Source organism: Oryzias latipes, chromosome 16 (genome assembly GCF_053564925.1).
Source record: "Oryzias latipes strain Hd-rR chromosome 16, Olatipes_Hd-rR_3.1".
Lineage (NCBI taxonomy): Eukaryota > Metazoa > Chordata > Actinopteri > Beloniformes > Adrianichthyidae > Oryzias > Oryzias latipes.
In genome coordinates, this window is record NC_136252.1 from 8,926,145 (window position 1) to 8,949,216 (window position 23,072).

General features: G+C 44.3%; 43 non-coding genes across 43 annotated transcripts; all 43 read right to left on the reverse strand.

Moving 5' to 3' along the window:
• Positions 1 to 119: 119 nt before the first annotated feature.
• LOC144984903 (5S ribosomal RNA) lies at positions 120 to 238 on the reverse strand. Its single transcript, XR_013648731.1, has one exon. It is a non-coding gene; the product is annotated as a 5S ribosomal RNA (ribosomal RNA).
• A 427-nt stretch (positions 239 to 665) lies between these two features.
• Positions 666 to 784, reverse strand: LOC144986030 (5S ribosomal RNA). Its single transcript, XR_013649860.1, has one exon. It is a non-coding gene; the product is annotated as a 5S ribosomal RNA (ribosomal RNA).
• Positions 785 to 1,207: 423 nt separating this feature from the next.
• LOC144986032 (5S ribosomal RNA) lies at positions 1,208 to 1,326 on the reverse strand. Its single transcript, XR_013649862.1, has one exon. It is a non-coding gene; the product is annotated as a 5S ribosomal RNA (ribosomal RNA).
• A 425-nt stretch (positions 1,327 to 1,751) lies between these two features.
• Positions 1,752 to 1,870, reverse strand: LOC144986033 (5S ribosomal RNA). Its single transcript, XR_013649863.1, has one exon. It is a non-coding gene; the product is annotated as a 5S ribosomal RNA (ribosomal RNA).
• Positions 1,871 to 2,296: 426 nt separating this feature from the next.
• LOC144986034 (5S ribosomal RNA) lies at positions 2,297 to 2,415 on the reverse strand. The gene has a single exon (XR_013649864.1). It is a non-coding gene; the product is annotated as a 5S ribosomal RNA (ribosomal RNA).
• Positions 2,416 to 2,840: 425 nt separating this feature from the next.
• Positions 2,841 to 2,959, reverse strand: LOC144986035 (5S ribosomal RNA). The gene has a single exon (XR_013649865.1). It is a non-coding gene; the product is annotated as a 5S ribosomal RNA (ribosomal RNA).
• A 425-nt stretch (positions 2,960 to 3,384) lies between these two features.
• Positions 3,385 to 3,503, reverse strand: LOC144984904 (5S ribosomal RNA). The gene has a single exon (XR_013648732.1). It is a non-coding gene; the product is annotated as a 5S ribosomal RNA (ribosomal RNA).
• Positions 3,504 to 3,920: 417 nt separating this feature from the next.
• LOC144984905 (5S ribosomal RNA) lies at positions 3,921 to 4,039 on the reverse strand. Its single transcript, XR_013648733.1, has one exon. It is a non-coding gene; the product is annotated as a 5S ribosomal RNA (ribosomal RNA).
• Positions 4,040 to 4,462: 423 nt separating this feature from the next.
• On the reverse strand, positions 4,463 to 4,581 carry LOC144986036 (5S ribosomal RNA). Its single transcript, XR_013649866.1, has one exon. It is a non-coding gene; the product is annotated as a 5S ribosomal RNA (ribosomal RNA).
• Positions 4,582 to 5,006: 425 nt separating this feature from the next.
• LOC144986037 (5S ribosomal RNA) lies at positions 5,007 to 5,125 on the reverse strand. The gene has a single exon (XR_013649867.1). It is a non-coding gene; the product is annotated as a 5S ribosomal RNA (ribosomal RNA).
• Positions 5,126 to 5,535: 410 nt separating this feature from the next.
• Positions 5,536 to 5,654, reverse strand: LOC144984906 (5S ribosomal RNA). The gene has a single exon (XR_013648734.1). It is a non-coding gene; the product is annotated as a 5S ribosomal RNA (ribosomal RNA).
• A 417-nt stretch (positions 5,655 to 6,071) lies between these two features.
• Positions 6,072 to 6,190, reverse strand: LOC144984907 (5S ribosomal RNA). The gene has a single exon (XR_013648735.1). It is a non-coding gene; the product is annotated as a 5S ribosomal RNA (ribosomal RNA).
• Positions 6,191 to 6,613: 423 nt separating this feature from the next.
• LOC144986038 (5S ribosomal RNA) lies at positions 6,614 to 6,732 on the reverse strand. The gene has a single exon (XR_013649868.1). It is a non-coding gene; the product is annotated as a 5S ribosomal RNA (ribosomal RNA).
• A 425-nt stretch (positions 6,733 to 7,157) lies between these two features.
• Positions 7,158 to 7,276, reverse strand: LOC144986039 (5S ribosomal RNA). Its single transcript, XR_013649869.1, has one exon. It is a non-coding gene; the product is annotated as a 5S ribosomal RNA (ribosomal RNA).
• A 426-nt stretch (positions 7,277 to 7,702) lies between these two features.
• LOC144986040 (5S ribosomal RNA) lies at positions 7,703 to 7,821 on the reverse strand. The gene has a single exon (XR_013649870.1). It is a non-coding gene; the product is annotated as a 5S ribosomal RNA (ribosomal RNA).
• Positions 7,822 to 8,246: 425 nt separating this feature from the next.
• LOC144986041 (5S ribosomal RNA) lies at positions 8,247 to 8,365 on the reverse strand. Its single transcript, XR_013649871.1, has one exon. It is a non-coding gene; the product is annotated as a 5S ribosomal RNA (ribosomal RNA).
• Positions 8,366 to 8,791: 426 nt separating this feature from the next.
• Positions 8,792 to 8,910, reverse strand: LOC144986043 (5S ribosomal RNA). Its single transcript, XR_013649873.1, has one exon. It is a non-coding gene; the product is annotated as a 5S ribosomal RNA (ribosomal RNA).
• A 425-nt stretch (positions 8,911 to 9,335) lies between these two features.
• LOC144986044 (5S ribosomal RNA) lies at positions 9,336 to 9,454 on the reverse strand. Its single transcript, XR_013649874.1, has one exon. It is a non-coding gene; the product is annotated as a 5S ribosomal RNA (ribosomal RNA).
• A 425-nt stretch (positions 9,455 to 9,879) lies between these two features.
• LOC144984909 (5S ribosomal RNA) lies at positions 9,880 to 9,998 on the reverse strand. Its single transcript, XR_013648737.1, has one exon. It is a non-coding gene; the product is annotated as a 5S ribosomal RNA (ribosomal RNA).
• Positions 9,999 to 10,416: 418 nt separating this feature from the next.
• LOC144984910 (5S ribosomal RNA) lies at positions 10,417 to 10,535 on the reverse strand. The gene has a single exon (XR_013648738.1). It is a non-coding gene; the product is annotated as a 5S ribosomal RNA (ribosomal RNA).
• A 423-nt stretch (positions 10,536 to 10,958) lies between these two features.
• On the reverse strand, positions 10,959 to 11,077 carry LOC144986045 (5S ribosomal RNA). Its single transcript, XR_013649875.1, has one exon. It is a non-coding gene; the product is annotated as a 5S ribosomal RNA (ribosomal RNA).
• A 425-nt stretch (positions 11,078 to 11,502) lies between these two features.
• Positions 11,503 to 11,621, reverse strand: LOC144986046 (5S ribosomal RNA). The gene has a single exon (XR_013649876.1). It is a non-coding gene; the product is annotated as a 5S ribosomal RNA (ribosomal RNA).
• Positions 11,622 to 12,031: 410 nt separating this feature from the next.
• Positions 12,032 to 12,150, reverse strand: LOC144984911 (5S ribosomal RNA). The gene has a single exon (XR_013648739.1). It is a non-coding gene; the product is annotated as a 5S ribosomal RNA (ribosomal RNA).
• Positions 12,151 to 12,567: 417 nt separating this feature from the next.
• Positions 12,568 to 12,686, reverse strand: LOC144984912 (5S ribosomal RNA). The gene has a single exon (XR_013648740.1). It is a non-coding gene; the product is annotated as a 5S ribosomal RNA (ribosomal RNA).
• A 423-nt stretch (positions 12,687 to 13,109) lies between these two features.
• LOC144986047 (5S ribosomal RNA) lies at positions 13,110 to 13,228 on the reverse strand. The gene has a single exon (XR_013649877.1). It is a non-coding gene; the product is annotated as a 5S ribosomal RNA (ribosomal RNA).
• Positions 13,229 to 13,653: 425 nt separating this feature from the next.
• LOC144986049 (5S ribosomal RNA) lies at positions 13,654 to 13,772 on the reverse strand. Its single transcript, XR_013649879.1, has one exon. It is a non-coding gene; the product is annotated as a 5S ribosomal RNA (ribosomal RNA).
• Positions 13,773 to 14,198: 426 nt separating this feature from the next.
• On the reverse strand, positions 14,199 to 14,317 carry LOC144986050 (5S ribosomal RNA). The gene has a single exon (XR_013649880.1). It is a non-coding gene; the product is annotated as a 5S ribosomal RNA (ribosomal RNA).
• A 425-nt stretch (positions 14,318 to 14,742) lies between these two features.
• Positions 14,743 to 14,861, reverse strand: LOC144986051 (5S ribosomal RNA). The gene has a single exon (XR_013649881.1). It is a non-coding gene; the product is annotated as a 5S ribosomal RNA (ribosomal RNA).
• Positions 14,862 to 15,271: 410 nt separating this feature from the next.
• LOC144984913 (5S ribosomal RNA) lies at positions 15,272 to 15,390 on the reverse strand. Its single transcript, XR_013648741.1, has one exon. It is a non-coding gene; the product is annotated as a 5S ribosomal RNA (ribosomal RNA).
• Positions 15,391 to 15,807: 417 nt separating this feature from the next.
• Positions 15,808 to 15,926, reverse strand: LOC144984914 (5S ribosomal RNA). The gene has a single exon (XR_013648742.1). It is a non-coding gene; the product is annotated as a 5S ribosomal RNA (ribosomal RNA).
• Positions 15,927 to 16,349: 423 nt separating this feature from the next.
• LOC144986052 (5S ribosomal RNA) lies at positions 16,350 to 16,468 on the reverse strand. Its single transcript, XR_013649882.1, has one exon. It is a non-coding gene; the product is annotated as a 5S ribosomal RNA (ribosomal RNA).
• Positions 16,469 to 16,893: 425 nt separating this feature from the next.
• LOC144986053 (5S ribosomal RNA) lies at positions 16,894 to 17,012 on the reverse strand. Its single transcript, XR_013649883.1, has one exon. It is a non-coding gene; the product is annotated as a 5S ribosomal RNA (ribosomal RNA).
• A 427-nt stretch (positions 17,013 to 17,439) lies between these two features.
• Positions 17,440 to 17,558, reverse strand: LOC144984915 (5S ribosomal RNA). The gene has a single exon (XR_013648743.1). It is a non-coding gene; the product is annotated as a 5S ribosomal RNA (ribosomal RNA).
• Positions 17,559 to 17,985: 427 nt separating this feature from the next.
• On the reverse strand, positions 17,986 to 18,104 carry LOC144984916 (5S ribosomal RNA). Its single transcript, XR_013648744.1, has one exon. It is a non-coding gene; the product is annotated as a 5S ribosomal RNA (ribosomal RNA).
• A 424-nt stretch (positions 18,105 to 18,528) lies between these two features.
• Positions 18,529 to 18,647, reverse strand: LOC144984917 (5S ribosomal RNA). The gene has a single exon (XR_013648745.1). It is a non-coding gene; the product is annotated as a 5S ribosomal RNA (ribosomal RNA).
• A 407-nt stretch (positions 18,648 to 19,054) lies between these two features.
• Positions 19,055 to 19,173, reverse strand: LOC144984918 (5S ribosomal RNA). The gene has a single exon (XR_013648746.1). It is a non-coding gene; the product is annotated as a 5S ribosomal RNA (ribosomal RNA).
• A 407-nt stretch (positions 19,174 to 19,580) lies between these two features.
• On the reverse strand, positions 19,581 to 19,699 carry LOC144984920 (5S ribosomal RNA). Its single transcript, XR_013648748.1, has one exon. It is a non-coding gene; the product is annotated as a 5S ribosomal RNA (ribosomal RNA).
• A 407-nt stretch (positions 19,700 to 20,106) lies between these two features.
• Positions 20,107 to 20,225, reverse strand: LOC144984921 (5S ribosomal RNA). Its single transcript, XR_013648749.1, has one exon. It is a non-coding gene; the product is annotated as a 5S ribosomal RNA (ribosomal RNA).
• Positions 20,226 to 20,632: 407 nt separating this feature from the next.
• LOC144984922 (5S ribosomal RNA) lies at positions 20,633 to 20,751 on the reverse strand. The gene has a single exon (XR_013648750.1). It is a non-coding gene; the product is annotated as a 5S ribosomal RNA (ribosomal RNA).
• A 423-nt stretch (positions 20,752 to 21,174) lies between these two features.
• On the reverse strand, positions 21,175 to 21,293 carry LOC144986055 (5S ribosomal RNA). Its single transcript, XR_013649885.1, has one exon. It is a non-coding gene; the product is annotated as a 5S ribosomal RNA (ribosomal RNA).
• Positions 21,294 to 21,718: 425 nt separating this feature from the next.
• On the reverse strand, positions 21,719 to 21,837 carry LOC144986056 (5S ribosomal RNA). Its single transcript, XR_013649886.1, has one exon. It is a non-coding gene; the product is annotated as a 5S ribosomal RNA (ribosomal RNA).
• Positions 21,838 to 22,262: 425 nt separating this feature from the next.
• On the reverse strand, positions 22,263 to 22,381 carry LOC144984923 (5S ribosomal RNA). The gene has a single exon (XR_013648751.1). It is a non-coding gene; the product is annotated as a 5S ribosomal RNA (ribosomal RNA).
• Positions 22,382 to 22,808: 427 nt separating this feature from the next.
• Positions 22,809 to 22,927, reverse strand: LOC144986057 (5S ribosomal RNA). Its single transcript, XR_013649887.1, has one exon. It is a non-coding gene; the product is annotated as a 5S ribosomal RNA (ribosomal RNA).
• Positions 22,928 to 23,072: the final 145 nt, after the last annotated feature.

Below are 23,072 nucleotides of genomic sequence, written 5' to 3' on the forward strand. Positions count from 1 at the left end.
GCAAAAGTTGTTTATTAAAAAAAAAAAAAAAAAAAAAAAGAAAAAGAAAAAAACCTTAGGTGAACTTTGAAGCAGATTTTGGAAGAACACCCTCTGCTGGTTGGGAGGAAAAGATGGAAAACTTACAGCACCTGGTATTCCCAAGCGGTCTCCCATCCAGGTACTAACCAGGCCCAACCCTGTTTGGCTTCCGAGATCGGACGAGATCGGGCGGGTCCAGAGTGGTGTGGCCGTAAGCACTTGCCAGTGTCCAGCAAAGCCTCTTGGCCAGTGAATCTCAAAGTTTTCCTGCTTAAACTTCCAAGCATGCCATCGTGTCCTTCTGATTAACACACCTGCTGATTGGACACACCCACCTGCTGCAAAAACCATGCCATTTCAGCTCACCTCTGCAAAAACAGCCTTGGTTACACTCACAAAGTCTGAACAGAAGCACTGCTAACATCTGCTCATTATAACAGGTGGAGTAATTAGGCTAAAGGTTATGCATTTACACCTTGGCACTGTATGCTCTGAAGCTACCTGATTACTTTACATGAGGCAAAAGTTGTTTATTAAAAAAAAAAAAAAAAAAAAAAAAAAAAGAAAAAAGAAAAAAACCTAAAGTGAACTTTGAAGAAGATATTGGAAGAACACCCTCTGCTGGTTGGGAGGAAAAGATGGAAAACTTACAGCACCTGGTATTCCCAAGCGGTCTCCCATCCAGGTACTAACCAGGCCCAACCCTGATTGGCTTCCGAGATCGGACGAGATCGGGCGGGTCCAGAGTGGTGTGGCCGTAAGCACTTGCCAGTGTCCAGCAAAGCCTCTTGGCCAGCGAATTTCAAAGTTTTCCAGCTTAAAGCTCCAGGCATTTCATCGTGTCCTTCTGATTAACACACCTGCTGATTGGACACACCCACCTGCTGCAAAAACCATGCCATTTCAGCTCACCTCTGCAAAAACAGCCTTGGTTACACTCACAAAGTCTGAACAGAAACACTGCTAACATCTGCTCATTATAACAGGTGGGTGTAATTAGGCTAAAAGTTATGCATTGACACCTTGATTCTGATTGCTCTGAAGCTACCTGATTACTTTACATGAGGCAAAAGTTGTTTATTAAAAAAAAAAAAAAGAAAAAAAAAGAAAAAGAAAAAAACCTTAGGTGAACTTTGAAGCAGATTTTGGAAGAACACCCTCTGCTGGTTGGGAGGAAAAGATGGAAAACTTACAGCACCTGGTATTCCCAAGCGGTCTCCCATCCAGGTACTAACCAGGCCCAACCCTGATTGGCTTCCGAGATCGGACGAGATCGGGCGGGTCCAGAGTGGTGTGGCCGTAAGCACTTGCCAGTGTCCAGCAAAGCCTCTTGGCCAGTGAATCTCAAAGTTTTCCTGCTTAAACTTCCAAGCATGCCATCGTGTCCTTCTGATTAACACACCTGCTGATTAGACACACCCACCTGCTGCAAAAACCATGCCATTTCACCTCTCCTCTGCAAAATCAGCCTTGGTTTAAACACACACAAAGTCTGAACAGAAACACTGCTAACATCTGCTCATTATAACAGGTGGGTGTAATTAGGCTAAAGGTTATGCATTGACACCTTGATTCTGATTGCTCTGAAGCTACCTGATTACTTTACATGAGGCAAAAGTTGTTTATTAAAAAAAAAAAAAAGAAAAAAAAGAAAAAGAAAAAAACCTTAGGTGAACTTTGAAGCAGATTTTGGAAGAACACCCTCTGCTGGTTGGGAGGAAAAGATGGAAAACTTACAGCACCTGGTATTCCCAAGCGGTCTCCCATCCAGGTACTAACCAGGCCCAACCCTGATTGGCTTCCGAGATCGGACGAGATCGGGCGGGTCCAGAGTGGTGTGGCCGTAAGCACTTGCCAGTGTCCAGCAAAGCCTCTTGGCCAGTGAATCTCAAAGTTTTCCTGCTTAAACTTCCAAGCATGCCATCGTGTCCTTCTGATTAACACACCTGCTGATTAGACACACCCACCTGCTGCAAAAACCATGCCATTTCACCTCTCCTCTGCAAAATCAGCCTTGGTTTAAACACACACAAAGTCTGAACAGAAACACTGCTAACATCTGCTCATTATAACAGGTGGGTGTAATTAGGCTAAAGGTTATGCATTGACACCTTGATTCTGATTGCTCTGAAGCTACCTGATTACTTTACATGAGGCAAAAGTTGTTTATTAAAAAAAAAAAAAAGAAAAAAAAAGAAAAAGAAAAAAACCTTAGGTGAACTTTGAAGCAGATTTTGGAAGAACACCCTCTGCTGGTTGGGAGGAAAAGATGGAAAACTTACAGCACCTGGTATTCCCAAGCGGTCTCCCATCCAGGTACTAACCAGGCCCAACCCTGATTGGCTTCCGAGATCGGACGAGATCGGGCGGGTCCAGAGTGGTGTGGCCGTAAGCACTTGCCAGTGTCCAGCAAAGCCTCTTGGCCAGTGAATCTCAAAGTTTTCCTGCTTAAACTTCCAAGCATGCCATCGTGTCCTTCTGATTAACACACCTGCTGATTAGACACACCCACCTGCTGCAAAAACCATGCCATTTCACCTCTCCTCTGCAAAATCAGCCTTGGTTTAAACACACACAAAGTCTGAACAGAAACACTGCTAACATCTGCTCATTATAACAGGTGGGTGTAATTAGGCTAAAGGTTATGCATTGACACCTTGATTCTGATTGCTCTGAAGCTACCTGATTACTTTACATGAGGCAAAAGTTGTTTATTAAAAAAAAAAAAAAGAAAAAAAAGAAAAAGAAAAAAACCTTAGGTGAACTTTGAAGCAGATTTTGGAAGAACACCCTCTGCTGGTTGGGAGGAAAAGATGGAAAACTTACAGCACCTGGTATTCCCAAGCGGTCTCCCATCCAGGTACTAACCAGGCCCAACCCTGATTGGCTTCCGAGATCGGACGAGATCGGGCGGGTCCAGAGTGGTGTGGCCGTAAGCACTTGCCAGTGTCCAGCAAAGCCTCTTGGCCAGTGAATCTCAAAGTTTTCCTGCTTAAACTTCCAAGCATGCCATCGTGTCCTTCTGATTAACACACCTGCTGATTAGACACACCCACCTGCTGCAAAAACCATGCCATTTCACCTCTCCTCTGCAAAATCAGCCTTGGTTTAAACACACACAAAGTCTGAACAGAAACACTGCTAACATCTGCTCATTATAACAGGTGGGTGTAATTAGGCTAAAGGTTATGCATTGACACCTTGATTCTGATTGCTCTGAAGCTACCTGATTACTTTACATGAGGCAAAAGTTGTTTATTAAAAAAAAAAAAAAAAAAAAAAAGAAAAAGAAAAAAACCTTAGGTGAACTTTGAAGCAGATTTTGGAAGAACACCCTCTGCTGGTTGGGAGGAAAAGATGGAAAACTTACAGCACCTGGTATTCCCAAGCGGTCTCCCATCCAGGTACTAACCAGGCCCAACCCTGTTTGGCTTCCGAGATCGGACGAGATCGGGCGGGTCCAGAGTGGTGTGGCCGTAAGCACTTGCCAGTGTCCAGCAAAGCCTCTTGGCCAGTGAATCTCAAAGTTTTCCTGCTTAAACTTCCAAGCATGCCATCGTGTCCTTCTGATTAACACACCTGCTGATTAGACACACCCACCTGCTGCAAAAACCATGCCATTTCACCTCTCCTCTGCAAAATCAGCCTTGGTTTAAACACACACAAAGTCTGAACAGAAACACTGCTAACATCTGCTCATTATAACAGGTGGGTGTAATTAGGCTAAAGGTTATGCATTGACACCTTGATTCTGATTGCTCTGAAGCTACCTGATTACTTTACATGAGGCAAAAGTTGTTTATTAAAAAAAAAAAAAAAAAAAAAAAAAAAAACCTTAGGTGAACTTTGAAGCAGATTTTGGAAGAACACCCTCTGCTGGTTGGGAGGAAAAGATGGAAAACTTACAGCACCTGGTATTCCCAAGCGGTCTCCCATCCAGGTACTAACCAGGCCCAACCCTGTTTGGCTTCCGAGATCGGACGAGATCGGGCGGGTCCAGAGTGGTGTGGCCGTAAGCACTTGCCAGTGTCCAGCAAAGCCTCTTGGCCAGCGAATTTCAAAGTTTTCCAGCTTAAAGCTCCAGGCATTTCATCGTGTCCTTCTGATTAACACACCTGCTGATTGGACACACCCACCTGCTGCAAAAACCATGCCATTTCAGCTCACCTCTGCAAAAACAGCCTTGGTTACACTCACAAAGTCTGAACAGAAACACTGCTAACATCTGCTCATTATAACAGGTGGGTGTAATTAGGCTAAAAGTTATGCATTGACACCTTGATTCTGATTGCTCTGAAGCTACCTGATTACTTTACATGAGGCAAAAGTTGTTTATTAAAAAAAAAAAAAAGAAAAAAAAAGAAAAAGAAAAAAACCTTAGGTGAACTTTGAAGCAGATTTTGGAAGAACACCCTCTGCTGGTTGGGAGGAAAAGATGGAAAACTTACAGCACCTGGTATTCCCAAGCGGTCTCCCATCCAGGTACTAACCAGGCCCAACCCTGATTGGCTTCCGAGATCGGACGAGATCGGGCGGGTCCAGAGTGGTGTGGCCGTAAGCACTTGCCAGTGTCCAGCAAAGCCTCTTGGCCAGTGAATCTCAAAGTTTTCCTGCTTAAACTTCCAAGCATGCCATCGTGTCCTTCTGATTAACACACCTGCTGATTAGACACACCCACCTGCTGCAAAAACCATGCCATTTCACCTCTCCTCTGCAAAATCAGCCTTGGTTTAAACACACACAAAGTCTGAACAGAAACACTGCTAACATCTGCTCATTATAACAGGTGGGTGTAATTAGGCTAAAGGTTATGCATTGACACCTTGATTCTGATTGCTCTGAAGCTACCTGATTACTTTACATGAGGCAAAAGTTGTTTATTAAAAAAAAAAAAAAGAAAAAAAAGAAAAAGAAAAAAACCTTAGGTGAACTTTGAAGCAGATTTTGGAAGAACACCCTCTGCTGGTTGGGAGGAAAAGATGGAAAACTTACAGCACCTGGTATTCCCAAGCGGTCTCCCATCCAGGTACTAACCAGGCCCAACCCTGATTGGCTTCCGAGATCGGACGAGATCGGGCGGGTCCAGAGTGGTGTGGCCGTAAGCACTTGCCAGTGTCCAGCAAAGCCTCTTGGCCAGTGAATCTCAAAGTTTTCCTGCTTAAACTTCCAAGCATGCCATCGTGTCCTTCTGATTAACACACCTGCTGATTAGACACACCCACCTGCTGCAAAAACCATGCCATTTCACCTCTCCTCTGCAAAATCAGCCTTGGTTTAAACACACACAAAGTCTGAACAGAAACACTGCTAACATCTGCTCATTATAACAGGTGGGTGTAATTAGGCTAAAGGTTATGCATTGACACCTTGATTCTGATTGCTCTGAAGCTACCTGATTACTTTACATGAGGCAAAAGTTGTTTATTAAAAAAAAAAAAAAAAAAAAAACCTTAGGTGAACTTTGAAGCAGATTTTGGAAGAACACCCTCTGCTGGTTGGGAGGAAAAGATGGAAAACTTACAGCACCTGGTATTCCCAAGCGGTCTCCCATCCAGGTACTAACCAGGCCCAACCCTGTTTGGCTTCCGAGATCGGACGAGATCGGGCGGGTCCAGAGTGGTGTGGCCGTAAGCACTTGCCAGTGTCCAGCAAAGCCTCTTGGCCAGTGAATCTCAAAGTTTTCCTGCTTAAACTTCCAAGCATGCCATCGTGTCCTTCTGATTAACACACCTGCTGATTAGACACACCCACCTGCTGCAAAAACCATGCCATTTCACCTCTCCTCTGCAAAATCAGCCTTGGTTTAAACACACACAAAGTCTGAACAGAAACACTGCTAACATCTGCTCATTATAACAGGTGGGTGTAATTAGGCTAAAGGTTATGCATTGACACCTTGATTCTGATTGCTCTGAAGCTACCTGATTACTTTACATGAGGCAAAAGTTGTTTATTAAAAAAAAAAAAAAAAAAAAAAAAAAAAACCTTAGGTGAACTTTGAAGCAGATTTTGGAAGAACACCCTCTGCTGGTTGGGAGGAAAAGATGGAAAACTTACAGCACCTGGTATTCCCAAGCGGTCTCCCATCCAGGTACTAACCAGGCCCAACCCTGTTTGGCTTCCGAGATCGGACGAGATCGGGCGGGTCCAGAGTGGTGTGGCCGTAAGCACTTGCCAGTGTCCAGCAAAGCCTCTTGGCCAGCGAATTTCAAAGTTTTCCAGCTTAAAGCTCCAGGCATTTCATCGTGTCCTTCTGATTAACACACCTGCTGATTGGACACACCCACCTGCTGCAAAAACCATGCCATTTCAGCTCACCTCTGCAAAAACAGCCTTGGTTACACTCACAAAGTCTGAACAGAAACACTGCTAACATCTGCTCATTATAACAGGTGGGTGTAATTAGGCTAAAAGTTATGCATTGACACCTTGATTCTGATTGCTCTGAAGCTACCTGATTACTTTACATGAGGCAAAAGTTGTTTATTAAAAAAAAAAAAAAGAAAAAAAAAGAAAAAGAAAAAAACCTTAGGTGAACTTTGAAGCAGATTTTGGAAGAACACCCTCTGCTGGTTGGGAGGAAAAGATGGAAAACTTACAGCACCTGGTATTCCCAAGCGGTCTCCCATCCAGGTACTAACCAGGCCCAACCCTGATTGGCTTCCGAGATCGGACGAGATCGGGCGGGTCCAGAGTGGTGTGGCCGTAAGCACTTGCCAGTGTCCAGCAAAGCCTCTTGGCCAGTGAATCTCAAAGTTTTCCTGCTTAAACTTCCAAGCATGCCATCGTGTCCTTCTGATTAACACACCTGCTGATTAGACACACCCACCTGCTGCAAAAACCATGCCATTTCACCTCTCCTCTGCAAAATCAGCCTTGGTTTAAACACACACAAAGTCTGAACAGAAACACTGCTAACATCTGCTCATTATAACAGGTGGGTGTAATTAGGCTAAAGGTTATGCATTGACACCTTGATTCTGATTGCTCTGAAGCTACCTGATTACTTTACATGAGGCAAAAGTTGTTTATTAAAAAAAAAAAAAAAAAAAAAAAGAAAAAGAAAAAAACCTTAGGTGAACTTTGAAGCAGATTTTGGAAGAACACCCTCTGCTGGTTGGGAGGAAAAGATGGAAAACTTACAGCACCTGGTATTCCCAAGCGGTCTCCCATCCAGGTACTAACCAGGCCCAACCCTGATTGGCTTCCGAGATCGGACGAGATCGGGCGGGTCCAGAGTGGTGTGGCCGTAAGCACTTGCCAGTGTCCAGCAAAGCCTCTTGGCCAGTGAATCTCAAAGTTTTCCTGCTTAAACTTCCAAGCATGCCATCGTGTCCTTCTGATTAACACACCTGCTGATTAGACACACCCACCTGCTGCAAAAACCATGCCATTTCAGCTCACCTCTGCAAAATCAGCCTTGGTTTAAACACACACAAAGTCTGAACAGAAACACTGCTAACATCTGCTCATTATAACAGGTGGGTGTAATTAGGCTAAAAGTTATGCATTGACACCTTGATTCTGATTGCTCTGAAGCTACCTGATTACTTTACATGAGGCAAAAGTTGTTTATTAAAAAAAAAAAAAAGAAAAAAAAAGAAAAAGAAAAAAACCTTAGGTGAACTTTGAAGCAGATTTTGGAAGAACACCCTCTGCTGGTTGGGAGGAAAAGATGGAAAACTTACAGCACCTGGTATTCCCAAGCGGTCTCCCATCCAGGTACTAACCAGGCCCAACCCTGATTGGCTTCCGAGATCGGACGAGATCGGGCGGGTCCAGAGTGGTGTGGCCGTAAGCACTTGCCAGTGTCCAGCAAAGCCTCTTGGCCAGTGAATCTCAAAGTTTTCCTGCTTAAACTTCCAAGCATGCCATCGTGTCCTTCTGATTAACACACCTGCTGATTAGACACACCCACCTGCTGCAAAAACCATGCCATTTCACCTCTCCTCTGCAAAATCAGCCTTGGTTTAAACACACACAAAGTCTGAACAGAAACACTGCTAACATCTGCTCATTATAACAGGTGGGTGTAATTAGGCTAAAGGTTATGCATTGACACCTTGATTCTGATTGCTCTGAAGCTACCTGATTACTTTACATGAGGCAAAAGTTGTTTATTAAAAAAAAAAAAAAGAAAAAAAAGAAAAAGAAAAAAACCTTAGGTGAACTTTGAAGCAGATTTTGGAAGAACACCCTCTGCTGGTTGGGAGGAAAAGATGGAAAACTTACAGCACCTGGTATTCCCAAGCGGTCTCCCATCCAGGTACTAACCAGGCCCAACCCTGATTGGCTTCCGAGATCGGACGAGATCGGGCGGGTCCAGAGTGGTGTGGCCGTAAGCACTTGCCAGTGTCCAGCAAAGCCTCTTGGCCAGTGAATCTCAAAGTTTTCCTGCTTAAACTTCCAAGCATGCCATCGTGTCCTTCTGATTAACACACCTGCTGATTAGACACACCCACCTGCTGCAAAAACCATGCCATTTCACCTCTCCTCTGCAAAATCAGCCTTGGTTTAAACACACACAAAGTCTGAACAGAAACACTGCTAACATCTGCTCATTATAACAGGTGGGTGTAATTAGGCTAAAGGTTATGCATTGACACCTTGATTCTGATTGCTCTGAAGCTACCTGATTACTTTACATGAGGCAAAAGTTGTTTATTAAAAAAAAAAAAAAGAAAAAAAAAGAAAAAGAAAAAAACCTTAGGTGAACTTTGAAGCAGATTTTGGAAGAACACCCTCTGCTGGTTGGGAGGAAAAGATGGAAAACTTACAGCACCTGGTATTCCCAAGCGGTCTCCCATCCAGGTACTAACCAGGCCCAACCCTGATTGGCTTCCGAGATCGGACGAGATCGGGCGGGTCCAGAGTGGTGTGGCCGTAAGCACTTGCCAGTGTCCAGCAAAGCCTCTTGGCCAGTGAATCTCAAAGTTTTCCTGCTTAAACTTCCAAGCATGCCATCGTGTCCTTCTGATTAACACACCTGCTGATTAGACACACCCACCTGCTGCAAAAACCATGCCATTTCACCTCTCCTCTGCAAAATCAGCCTTGGTTTAAACACACACAAAGTCTGAACAGAAACACTGCTAACATCTGCTCATTATAACAGGTGGGTGTAATTAGGCTAAAGGTTATGCATTGACACCTTGATTCTGATTGCTCTGAAGCTACCTGATTACTTTACATGAGGCAAAAGTTGTTTATTAAAAAAAAAAAAAAGAAAAAAAAGAAAAAGAAAAAAACCTTAGGTGAACTTTGAAGCAGATTTTGGAAGAACACCCTCTGCTGGTTGGGAGGAAAAGATGGAAAACTTACAGCACCTGGTATTCCCAAGCGGTCTCCCATCCAGGTACTAACCAGGCCCAACCCTGATTGGCTTCCGAGATCGGACGAGATCGGGCGGGTCCAGAGTGGTGTGGCCGTAAGCACTTGCCAGTGTCCAGCAAAGCCTCTTGGCCAGTGAATCTCAAAGTTTTCCTGCTTAAACTTCCAAGCATGCCATCGTGTCCTTCTGATTAACACACCTGCTGATTAGACACACCCACCTGCTGCAAAAACCATGCCATTTCACCTCTCCTCTGCAAAATCAGCCTTGGTTTAAACACACACAAAGTCTGAACAGAAACACTGCTAACATCTGCTCATTATAACAGGTGGGTGTAATTAGGCTAAAGGTTATGCATTGACACCTTGATTCTGATTGCTCTGAAGCTACCTGATTACTTTACATGAGGCAAAAGTTGTTTATTAAAAAAAAAAAAAAAAAAAAAAAGAAAAAGAAAAAAACCTTAGGTGAACTTTGAAGCAGATTTTGGAAGAACACCCTCTGCTGGTTGGGAGGAAAAGATGGAAAACTTACAGCACCTGGTATTCCCAAGCGGTCTCCCATCCAGGTACTAACCAGGCCCAACCCTGTTTGGCTTCCGAGATCGGACGAGATCGGGCGGGTCCAGAGTGGTGTGGCCGTAAGCACTTGCCAGTGTCCAGCAAAGCCTCTTGGCCAGTGAATCTCAAAGTTTTCCTGCTTAAACTTCCAAGCATGCCATCGTGTCCTTCTGATTAACACACCTGCTGATTAGACACACCCACCTGCTGCAAAAACCATGCCATTTCACCTCTCCTCTGCAAAATCAGCCTTGGTTTAAACACACACAAAGTCTGAACAGAAACACTGCTAACATCTGCTCATTATAACAGGTGGGTGTAATTAGGCTAAAGGTTATGCATTGACACCTTGATTCTGATTGCTCTGAAGCTACCTGATTACTTTACATGAGGCAAAAGTTGTTTATTAAAAAAAAAAAAAAAAAAAAAAAAAAAAAACCTTAGGTGAACTTTGAAGCAGATTTTGGAAGAACACCCTCTGCTGGTTGGGAGGAAAAGATGGAAAACTTACAGCACCTGGTATTCCCAAGCGGTCTCCCATCCAGGTACTAACCAGGCCCAACCCTGTTTGGCTTCCGAGATCGGACGAGATCGGGCGGGTCCAGAGTGGTGTGGCCGTAAGCACTTGCCAGTGTCCAGCAAAGCCTCTTGGCCAGCGAATTTCAAAGTTTTCCAGCTTAAAGCTCCAGGCATTTCATCGTGTCCTTCTGATTAACACACCTGCTGATTGGACACACCCACCTGCTGCAAAAACCATGCCATTTCAGCTCACCTCTGCAAAAACAGCCTTGGTTACACTCACAAAGTCTGAACAGAAACACTGCTAACATCTGCTCATTATAACAGGTGGGTGTAATTAGGCTAAAAGTTATGCATTGACACCTTGATTCTGATTGCTCTGAAGCTACCTGATTACTTTACATGAGGCAAAAGTTGTTTATTAAAAAAAAAAAAAAGAAAAAAAAAGAAAAAGAAAAAAACCTTAGGTGAACTTTGAAGCAGATTTTGGAAGAACACCCTCTGCTGGTTGGGAGGAAAAGATGGAAAACTTACAGCACCTGGTATTCCCAAGCGGTCTCCCATCCAGGTACTAACCAGGCCCAACCCTGATTGGCTTCCGAGATCGGACGAGATCGGGCGGGTCCAGAGTGGTGTGGCCGTAAGCACTTGCCAGTGTCCAGCAAAGCCTCTTGGCCAGTGAATCTCAAAGTTTTCCTGCTTAAACTTCCAAGCATGCCATCGTGTCCTTCTGATTAACACACCTGCTGATTAGACACACCCACCTGCTGCAAAAACCATGCCATTTCACCTCTCCTCTGCAAAATCAGCCTTGGTTTAAACACACACAAAGTCTGAACAGAAACACTGCTAACATCTGCTCATTATAACAGGTGGGTGTAATTAGGCTAAAGGTTATGCATTGACACCTTGATTCTGATTGCTCTGAAGCTACCTGATTACTTTACATGAGGCAAAAGTTGTTTATTAAAAAAAAAAAAAAGAAAAAAAAGAAAAAGAAAAAAACCTTAGGTGAACTTTGAAGCAGATTTTGGAAGAACACCCTCTGCTGGTTGGGAGGAAAAGATGGAAAACTTACAGCACCTGGTATTCCCAAGCGGTCTCCCATCCAGGTACTAACCAGGCCCAACCCTGATTGGCTTCCGAGATCGGACGAGATCGGGCGGGTCCAGAGTGGTGTGGCCGTAAGCACTTGCCAGTGTCCAGCAAAGCCTCTTGGCCAGTGAATCTCAAAGTTTTCCTGCTTAAACTTCCAAGCATGCCATCGTGTCCTTCTGATTAACACACCTGCTGATTAGACACACCCACCTGCTGCAAAAACCATGCCATTTCACCTCTCCTCTGCAAAATCAGCCTTGGTTTAAACACACACAAAGTCTGAACAGAAACACTGCTAACATCTGCTCATTATAACAGGTGGGTGTAATTAGGCTAAAGGTTATGCATTGACACCTTGATTCTGATTGCTCTGAAGCTACCTGATTACTTTACATGAGGCAAAAGTTGTTTATTAAAAAAAAAAAAAAAAAAAAAACCTTAGGTGAACTTTGAAGCAGATTTTGGAAGAACACCCTCTGCTGGTTGGGAGGAAAAGATGGAAAACTTACAGCACCTGGTATTCCCAAGCGGTCTCCCATCCAGGTACTAACCAGGCCCAACCCTGTTTGGCTTCCGAGATCGGACGAGATCGGGCGGGTCCAGAGTGGTGTGGCCGTAAGCACTTGCCAGTGTCCAGCAAAGCCTCTTGGCCAGTGAATCTCAAAGTTTTCCTGCTTAAACTTCCAAGCATGCCATCGTGTCCTTCTGATTAACACACCTGCTGATTAGACACACCCACCTGCTGCAAAAACCATGCCATTTCACCTCTCCTCTGCAAAATCAGCCTTGGTTTAAACACACACAAAGTCTGAACAGAAACACTGCTAACATCTGCTCATTATAACAGGTGGGTGTAATTAGGCTAAAGGTTATGCATTGACACCTTGATTCTGATTGCTCTGAAGCTACCTGATTACTTTACATGAGGCAAAAGTTGTTTATTAAAAAAAAAAAAAAAAAAAAAAAAAAAAACCTTAGGTGAACTTTGAAGCAGATTTTGGAAGAACACCCTCTGCTGGTTGGGAGGAAAAGATGGAAAACTTACAGCACCTGGTATTCCCAAGCGGTCTCCCATCCAGGTACTAACCAGGCCCAACCCTGTTTGGCTTCCGAGATCGGACGAGATCGGGCGGGTCCAGAGTGGTGTGGCCGTAAGCACTTGCCAGTGTCCAGCAAAGCCTCTTGGCCAGCGAATTTCAAAGTTTTCCAGCTTAAAGCTCCAGGCATTTCATCGTGTCCTTCTGATTAACACACCTGCTGATTGGACACACCCACCTGCTGCAAAAACCATGCCATTTCAGCTCACCTCTGCAAAAACAGCCTTGGTTACACTCACAAAGTCTGAACAGAAACACTGCTAACATCTGCTCATTATAACAGGTGGGTGTAATTAGGCTAAAAGTTATGCATTGACACCTTGATTCTGATTGCTCTGAAGCTACCTGATTACTTTACATGAGGCAAAAGTTGTTTATTAAAAAAAAAAAAAAGAAAAAAAAAGAAAAAGAAAAAAACCTTAGGTGAACTTTGAAGCAGATTTTGGAAGAACACCCTCTGCTGGTTGGGAGGAAAAGATGGAAAACTTACAGCACCTGGTATTCCCAAGCGGTCTCCCATCCAGGTACTAACCAGGCCCAACCCTGATTGGCTTCCGAGATCGGACGAGATCGGGCGGGTCCAGAGTGGTGTGGCCGTAAGCACTTGCCAGTGTCCAGCAAAGCCTCTTGGCCAGTGAATCTCAAAGTTTTCCTGCTTAAACTTCCAAGCATGCCATCGTGTCCTTCTGATTAACACACCTGCTGATTAGACACACCCACCTGCTGCAAAAACCATGCCATTTCACCTCTCCTCTGCAAAATCAGCCTTGGTTTAAACACACACAAAGTCTGAACAGAAACACTGCTAACATCTGCTCATTATAACAGGTGGGTGTAATTAGGCTAAAGGTTATGCATTGACACCTTGATTCTGATTGCTCTGAAGCTACCTGATTACTTTACATGAGGCAAAAGTTGTTTATTAAAAAAAAAAAAAAAAAAAAAAAGAAAAAGAAAAAAACCTTAGGTGAACTTTGAAGCAGATTTTGGAAGAACACCCTCTGCTGGTTGGGAGGAAAAGATGGAAAACTTACAGCACCTGGTATTCCCAAGCGGTCTCCCATCCAGGTACTAACCAGGCCCAACCCTGATTGGCTTCCGAGATCGGACGAGATCGGGCGGGTCCAGAGTGGTGTGGCCGTAAGCACTTGCCAGTGTCCAGCAAAGCCTCTTGGCCAGTGAATCTCAAAGTTTTCCTGCTTAAACTTCCAAGCATGCCATCGTGTCCTTCTGATTAACACACCTGCTGATTAGACACACCCACCTGCTGCAAAAACCATGCCATTTCAGCTCACCTCTGCAAAATCAGCCTTGGTTTAAACACACACAAAGTCTGAACAGAAACACTGCTAACATCTGCTCATTATAACAGGTGGGTGTAATTAGGCTAAAAGTTATGCATTGACACCTTGATTCTGATTGCTCTGAAGCTACCTGATTACTTTACATGAGGCAAAAGTTGTTTATTAAAAAAAAAAAAAAGAAAAAAAAAGAAAAAGAAAAAAACCTTAGGTGAACTTTGAAGCAGATTTTGGAAGAACACCCTCTGCTGGTTGGGAGGAAAAGATGGAAAACTTACAGCACCTGGTATTCCCAAGCGGTCTCCCATCCAGGTACTAACCAGGCCCAACCCTGATTGGCTTCCGAGATCGGACGAGATCGGGCGGGTCCAGAGTGGTGTGGCCGTAAGCACTTGCCAGTGTCCAGCAAAGCCTCTTGGCCAGTGAATCTCAAAGTTTTCCTGCTTAAACTTCCAAGCATGCCATCGTGTCCTTCTGATTAACACACCTGCTGATTAGACACACCCACCTGCTGCAAAAACCATGCCATTTCACCTCTCCTCTGCAAAATCAGCCTTGGTTTAAACACACACAAAGTCTGAACAGAAACACTGCTAACATCTGCTCATTATAACAGGTGGGTGTAATTAGGCTAAAGGTTATGCATTGACACCTTGATTCTGATTGCTCTGAAGCTACCTGATTACTTTACATGAGGCAAAAGTTGTTTATTAAAAAAAAAAAAAAGAAAAAAAAGAAAAAGAAAAAAACCTTAGGTGAACTTTGAAGCAGATTTTGGAAGAACACCCTCTGCTGGTTGGGAGGAAAAGATGGAAAACTTACAGCACCTGGTATTCCCAAGCGGTCTCCCATCCAGGTACTAACCAGGCCCAACCCTGATTGGCTTCCGAGATCGGACGAGATCGGGCGGGTCCAGAGTGGTGTGGCCGTAAGCACTTGCCAGTGTCCAGCAAAGCCTCTTGGCCAGTGAATCTCAAAGTTTTCCTGCTTAAACTTCCAAGCATGCCATCGTGTCCTTCTGATTAACACACCTGCTGATTAGACACACCCACCTGCTGCAAAAACCATGCCATTTCACCTCTCCTCTGCAAAATCAGCCTTGGTTTAAACACACACAAAGTCTGAACAGAAACACTGCTAACATCTGCTCATTATAACAGGTGGGTGTAATTAGGCTAAAGGTTATGCATTGACACCTTGATTCTGATTGCTCTGAAGCTACCTGATTACTTTACATGAGGCAAAAGTTGTTTATTAAAAAAAAAAAAAAAAAAAAAACCTTAGGTGAACTTTGAAGCAGATTTTGGAAGAACACCCTCTGCTGGTTGGGAGGAAAAGATGGAAAACTTACAGCACCTGGTATTCCCAAGCGGTCTCCCATCCAGGTACTAACCAGGCCCAACCCTGTTTGGCTTCCGAGATCGGACGAGATCGGGCGGGTCCAGAGTGGTGTGGCCGTAAGCACTTGCCAGTGTCCAGCAAAGCCTCTTGGCCAGTGAATCTCAAAGTTTTCCTGCTTAAACTTCCAAGCATGCCATCGTGTCCTTCTGATTAACACACCTGCTGATTAGACACACCCACCTGCTGCAAAAACCATGCCATTTCACCTCTCCTCTGCAAAATCAGCCTTGGTTTAAACACACACAAAGTCTGAACAGAAACACTGCTAACATCTGCTCATTATAACAGGTGGGTGTAATTAGGCTAAAGGTTATGCATTGACACCTTGATTCTGATTGCTCTGAAGCTACCTGATTACTTTACATGAGGCAAAAGTTGTTTATTAAAAAAAAAAAAAAAAAAAAAAAAAAAAACCTTAGGTGAACTTTGAAGCAGATTTTGGAAGAACACCCTCTGCTGGTTGGGAGGAAAAGATGGAAAACTTACAGCACCTGGTATTCCCAAGCGGTCTCCCATCCAGGTACTAACCAGGCCCAACCCTGTTTGGCTTCCGAGATCGGACGAGATCGGGCGGGTCCAGAGTGGTGTGGCCGTAAGCACTTGCCAGTGTCCAGCAAAGCCTCTTGGCCAGCGAATTTCAAAGTTTTCCAGCTTAAAGCTCCAGGCATTTCATCGTGTCCTTCTGATTAACACACCTGCTGATTGGACACACCCACCTGCTGCAAAAACCATGCCATTTCAGCTCACCTCTGCAAAAACAGCCTTGGTTACACTCACAAAGTCTGAACAGAAACACTGCTAACATCTGCTCATTATAACAGGTGGGTGTAATTAGGCTAAAAGTTATGCATTGACACCTTGATTCTGATTGCTCTGAAGCTACCTGATTACTTTACATGAGGCAAAAGTTGTTTATTAAAAAAAAAAAAAAGAAAAAAAAAGAAAAAGAAAAAAACCTTAGGTGAACTTTGAAGCAGATTTTGGAAGAACACCCTCTGCTGGTTGGGAGGAAAAGATGGAAAACTTACAGCACCTGGTATTCCCAAGCGGTCTCCCATCCAGGTACTAACCAGGCCCAACCCTGATTGGCTTCCGAGATCGGACGAGATCGGGCGGGTCCAGAGTGGTGTGGCCGTAAGCACTTGCCAGTGTCCAGCAAAGCCTCTTGGCCAGTGAATCTCAAAGTTTTCCTGCTTAAACTTCCAAGCATGCCATCGTGTCCTTCTGATTAACACACCTGCTGATTAGACACACCCACCTGCTGCAAAAACCATGCCATTTCACCTCTCCTCTGCAAAATCAGCCTTGGTTTAAACACACACAAAGTCTGAACAGAAACACTGCTAACATCTGCTCATTATAACAGGTGGGTGTAATTAGGCTAAAGGTTATGCATTGACACCTTGATTCTGATTGCTCTGAAGCTACCTGATTACTTTACATGAGGCAAAAGTTGTTTATTAAAAAAAAAAAAAAAAAAAAAAAGAAAAAGAAAAAAACCTTAGGTGAACTTTGAAGCAGATTTTGGAAGAACACCCTCTGCTGGTTGGGAGGAAAAGATGGAAAACTTACAGCACCTGGTATTCCCAAGCGGTCTCCCATCCAGGTACTAACCAGGCCCAACCCTGATTGGCTTCCGAGATCGGACGAGATCGGGCGGGTCCAGAGTGGTGTGGCCGTAAGCACTTGCCAGTGTCCAGCAAAGCCTCTTGGCCAGTGAATCTCAAAGTTTTCCTGCTTAAACTTCCAAGCATGCCATCGTGTCCTTCTGATTAACACACCTGCTGATTAGACACACCCACCTGCTGCAAAAACCATGCCATTTCAGCTCACCTCTGCAAAATCAGCCTTGGTTTAAACACACACAAAGTCTGAACAGAAACACTGCTAACATCTGCTCATTATAACAGGTGGGTGTAATTAGGCTAAAGGTTATGCATTGACACCTTGATTCTGATTGCTCTGAAGCTACCTGATTACTTTACATGAGGCAAAAGTTGTTTATTAAAAAAAAAAAAAAAAAAAAAAAAAGAAAAAGAAAAAAACCTTAGGTGAACTTTGAAGCAGATTTTGGAAGAACACCCTCTGCTGGTTGGGAGGAAAAGATGGAAAACTTACAGCACCTGGTATTCCCAAGCGGTCTCCCATCCAGGTACTAACCAGGCCCAACCCTGTTTGGCTTCCGAGATCGGACGAGATCGGGCGGGTCCAGAGTGGTGTGGCCGTAAGCACTTGCCAGTGTCCAGCAAAGCCTCTTGGCCAGTGAATCTCAAAGTTTTCCTGCTTAAACTTCCAAGCATGCCATCGTGTCCTTCTGATTAACACACCTGCTGATTAGACACACCCACCTGCTGCAAAAACCATGCCATTTCAGCTCACCTCTGCAAAATCAGCCTTGGTTTAAACACACACAAAGTCTGAACAGAAACACTGCTAACATCTGCTCATTATAACAGGTGGGTGTAATTAGGCTAAAGGTTATGCATTGACACCTTGATTCTGATTGCTCTGAAGCTACCTGATTACTTTACATGAGGCAAAAGTTGTTTATTAAAAAAAAAAAAAAAAAAAAAAAAAGAAAAAGAAAAAAACCTTAGGTGAACTTTGAAGCAGATTTTGGAAGAACACCCTCTGCTGGTTGGGAGGAAAAGATGGAAAACTTACAGCACCTGGTATTCCCAAGCGGTCTCCCATCCAGGTACTAACCAGGCCCAACCCTGTTTGGCTTCCGAGATCGGACGAGATCGGGCGGGTCCAGAGTGGTGTGGCCGTAAGCACTTGCCAGTGTCCAGCAAAGCCTCTTGGCCAGTGAATCTCAAAGTTTTCCTGCTTAAACTTCCAAGCATGCCATCGTGTCCTTCTGATTAACACACCTGCTGATTAGACACACCCACCTGCTGCAAAAACCATGCCATTTCACCTCTCCTCTGCAAAATCAGCCTTGGTTTAAACACACACAAAGTCTGAACAGAAACACTGCTAACATCTGCTCATTATAACAGGTGGGTGTAATTAGGCTAAAGGTTATGCATTGACACCTTGATTCTGATTGCTCTGAAGCTACCTGATTACTTTACATGAGGCAAAAGTTGTTTATTAAAAAAAAAAAAAAAAAAAAAAGAAAAAGAAAAAAACCTTAGGTGAACTTTGAAGCAGATTTTGGAAGAACACCCTCTGCTGGTTGGGAGGAAAAGATGGAAAACTTACAGCACCTGGTATTCCCAAGCGGTCTCCCATCCAGGTACTAACCAGGCCCAACCCTGTTTGGCTTCCGAGATCGGACGAGATCGGGCGGGTCCAGAGTGGTGTGGCCGTAAGCACTTGCCAGTGTCCAGCAAAGCCTCTTGGCCACTCAATCTCAAGGTTTTCCTGCTTAAAGCTACAGGCTTGCCATTGTGTCCTCCTGATTAACACACCTGCTGACTAGACACACCCACCTGCTGCAAAAACCATGCCATTTCACCTCTCCTCTGCAAAATCAGCCTTGGTTTAAACACACACAAAGTCTGAACAGAAACACTGCTAACATCTGCTCATTGTAACAGGTGGGTGTAATTAGGCTAAAGGTTATGCATTGACACCTTGATTCTGATTGCTCTGAAGCTACCTGATTACTTTACATGAGGCAAAAGTTGTTTATTAAAAAAAAAAAAAAAAAAACCTTAGGTGAACTTTGAAGCAGATTTTGGAAGAACACCCTCTGCTGGTTGGGAGGAAAAGATGGAAAACTTACAGCACCTGGTATTCCCAAGCGGTCTCCCATCCAGGTACTAACCAGGCCCAACCCTGTTTGGCTTCCGAGATCGGACGAGATCGGGCGGGTCCAGAGTGGTGTGGCCGTAAGCACTTGCCAGTGTCCAGCAAAGCCTCTTGGCCACTCAATCTCAAGGTTTTCCTGCTTAAAGCTACAGGCTTGCCATTGTGTCCTCCTGATTAACACACCTGCTGACTAGACACACCCACCTGCTGCAAAAACCATGCCATTTCACCTCTCCTCTGCAAAATCAGCCTTGGTTTAAACACACACAAAGTCTGAACAGAAACACTGCTAACATCTGCTCATTGTAACAGGTGGGTGTAATTAGGCTAAAGGTTATGCATTGACACCTTGATTCTGATTGCTCTGAAGCTACCTGATTACTTTACATGAGGCAAAAGTTGTTTATTAAAAAAAAAAAAAAAAAAACCTTAGGTGAACTTTGAAGCAGATTTTGGAAGAACACCCTCTGCTGGTTGGGAGGAAAAGATGGAAAACTTACAGCACCTGGTATTCCCAAGCGGTCTCCCATCCAGGTACTAACCAGGCCCAACCCTGTTTGGCTTCCGAGATCGGACGAGATCGGGCGGGTCCAGAGTGGTGTGGCCGTAAGCACTTGCCAGTGTCCAGCAAAGCCTCTTGGCCACTCAATCTCAAGGTTTTCCTGCTTAAAGCTACAGGCTTGCCATTGTGTCCTCCTGATTAACACACCTGCTGACTAGACACACCCACCTGCTGCAAAAACCATGCCATTTCACCTCTCCTCTGCAAAATCAGCCTTGGTTTAAACACACACAAAGTCTGAACAGAAACACTGCTAACATCTGCTCATTGTAACAGGTGGGTGTAATTAGGCTAAAGGTTATGCATTGACACCTTGATTCTGATTGCTCTGAAGCTACCTGATTACTTTACATGAGGCAAAAGTTGTTTATTAAAAAAAAAAAAAAAAAAACCTTAGGTGAACTTTGAAGCAGATTTTGGAAGAACACCCTCTGCTGGTTGGGAGGAAAAGATGGAAAACTTACAGCACCTGGTATTCCCAAGCGGTCTCCCATCCAGGTACTAACCAGGCCCAACCCTGTTTGGCTTCCGAGATCGGACGAGATCGGGCGGGTCCAGAGTGGTGTGGCCGTAAGCACTTGCCAGTGTCCAGCAAAGCCTCTTGGCCACTCAATCTCAAGGTTTTCCTGCTTAAAGCTACAGGCTTGCCATTGTGTCCTCCTGATTAACACACCTGCTGACTAGACACACCCACCTGCTGCAAAAACCATGCCATTTCACCTCTCCTCTGCAAAATCAGCCTTGGTTTAAACACACACAAAGTCTGAACAGAAACACTGCTAACATCTGCTCATTGTAACAGGTGGGTGTAATTAGGCTAAAGGTTATGCATTGACACCTTGATTCTGATTGCTCTGAAGCTACCTGATTACTTTACATGAGGCAAAAGTTGTTTATTAAAAAAAAAAAAAAAAAAACCTTAGGTGAACTTTGAAGCAGATTTTGGAAGAACACCCTCTGCTGGTTGGGAGGAAAAGATGGAAAACTTACAGCACCTGGTATTCCCAAGCGGTCTCCCATCCAGGTACTAACCAGGCCCAACCCTGTTTGGCTTCCGAGATCGGACGAGATCGGGCGGGTCCAGAGTGGTGTGGCCGTAAGCACTTGCCAGTGTCCAGCAAAGCCTCTTGGCCAGCGAATTTCAAAGTTTTCCAGCTTAAAGCTCCAGGCATTTCATCGTGTCCTTCTGATTAACACACCTGCTGATTGGACACACCCACCTGCTGCAAAAACCATGCCATTTCAGCTCACCTCTGCAAAAACAGCCTTGGTTACACTCACAAAGTCTGAACAGAAACACTGCTAACATCTGCTCATTATAACAGGTGGGTGTAATTAGGCTAAAAGTTATGCATTGACACCTTGATTCTGATTGCTCTGAAGCTACCTGATTACTTTACATGAGGCAAAAGTTGTTTATTAAAAAAAAAAAAAAGAAAAAAAAAGAAAAAGAAAAAAACCTTAGGTGAACTTTGAAGCAGATTTTGGAAGAACACCCTCTGCTGGTTGGGAGGAAAAGATGGAAAACTTACAGCACCTGGTATTCCCAAGCGGTCTCCCATCCAGGTACTAACCAGGCCCAACCCTGATTGGCTTCCGAGATCGGACGAGATCGGGCGGGTCCAGAGTGGTGTGGCCGTAAGCACTTGCCAGTGTCCAGCAAAGCCTCTTGGCCAGTGAATCTCAAAGTTTTCCTGCTTAAACTTCCAAGCATGCCATCGTGTCCTTCTGATTAACACACCTGCTGATTAGACACACCCACCTGCTGCAAAAACCATGCCATTTCACCTCTCCTCTGCAAAATCAGCCTTGGTTTAAACACACACAAAGTCTGAACAGAAACACTGCTAACATCTGCTCATTATAACAGGTGGGTGTAATTAGGCTAAAGGTTATGCATTGACACCTTGATTCTGATTGCTCTGAAGCTACCTGATTACTTTACATGAGGCAAAAGTTGTTTATTAAAAAAAAAAAAAAGAAAAAAAAGAAAAAGAAAAAAACCTTAGGTGAACTTTGAAGCAGATTTTGGAAGAACACCCTCTGCTGGTTGGGAGGAAAAGATGGAAAACTTACAGCACCTGGTATTCCCAAGCGGTCTCCCATCCAGGTACTAACCAGGCCCAACCCTGATTGGCTTCCGAGATCGGACGAGATCGGGCGGGTCCAGAGTGGTGTGGCCGTAAGCACTTGCCAGTGTCCAGCAAAGCCTCTTGGCCAGTGAATCTCAAAGTTTTCCTGCTTAAACTTCCAAGCATGCCATCGTGTCCTTCTGATTAACACACCTGCTGATTAGACACACCCACCTGCTGCAAAAACCATGCCATTTCACCTCTCCTCTGCAAAATCAGCCTTGGTTTAAACACACACAAAGTCTGAACAGAAACACTGCTAACATCTGCTCATTATAACAGGTGGGTGTAATTAGGCTAAAGGTTATGCATTGACACCTTGATTCTGATTGCTCTGAAGCTACCTGATTACTTTACATGAGGCAAAAGTTGTTTATTAAAAAAAAAAAAAAAAAAAAAAAGAAAAAGAAAAAAACCTTAGGTGAACTTTGAAGCAGATTTTGGAAGAACACCCTCTGCTGGTTGGGAGGAAAAGATGGAAAACTTACAGCACCTGGTATTCCCAAGCGGTCTCCCATCCAGGTACTAACCAGGCCCAACCCTGTTTGGCTTCCGAGATCGGACGAGATCGGGCGGGTCCAGAGTGGTGTGGCCGTAAGCACTTGCCAGTGTCCAGCAAAGCCTCTTGGCCAGTGAATCTCAAAGTTTTCCTGCTTAAACTTCCAAGCATGCCATCGTGTCCTTCTGATTAACACACCTGCTGATTGGACACACCCACCTGCTGCAAAAACCATGCCATTTCAGCTCACCTCTGCAAAAACAGCCTTGGTTACACTCACAAAGTCTGAACAGAAGCACTGCTAACATCTGCTCATTATAACAGGTGGAGTAATTAGGCTAAAGGTTATGCATTTACACCTTGGCACTGTATGCTCTGAAGCTACCTGATTACTTTACATGAGGCAAAAGTTGTTTATTAAAAAAAAAAAAAAAAAAAAAAAAAAAAGAAAAAAGAAAAAAACCTAAAGTGAACTTTGAAGAAGATATTGGAAGAACACCCTCTGCTGGTTGGGAGGAAAAGATGGAAAACTTACAGCACCTGGTATTCCCAAGCGGTCTCCCATCCAGGTACTAACCAGGCCCAACCCTGATTGGCTTCCGAGATCGGACGAGATCGGGCGGGTCCAGAGTGGTGTGGCCGTAAGCACTTGCCAGTGTCCAGCAAAGCCTCTTGGCCAGTGAATCTCAAAGTTTTCCTGCTTAAACTTCCAAGCATGCCATCGTGTCCTTCTGATTAACACACCTGCTGATTAGACACACCCACCTGCTGCAAAAACCATGCCATTTCAGC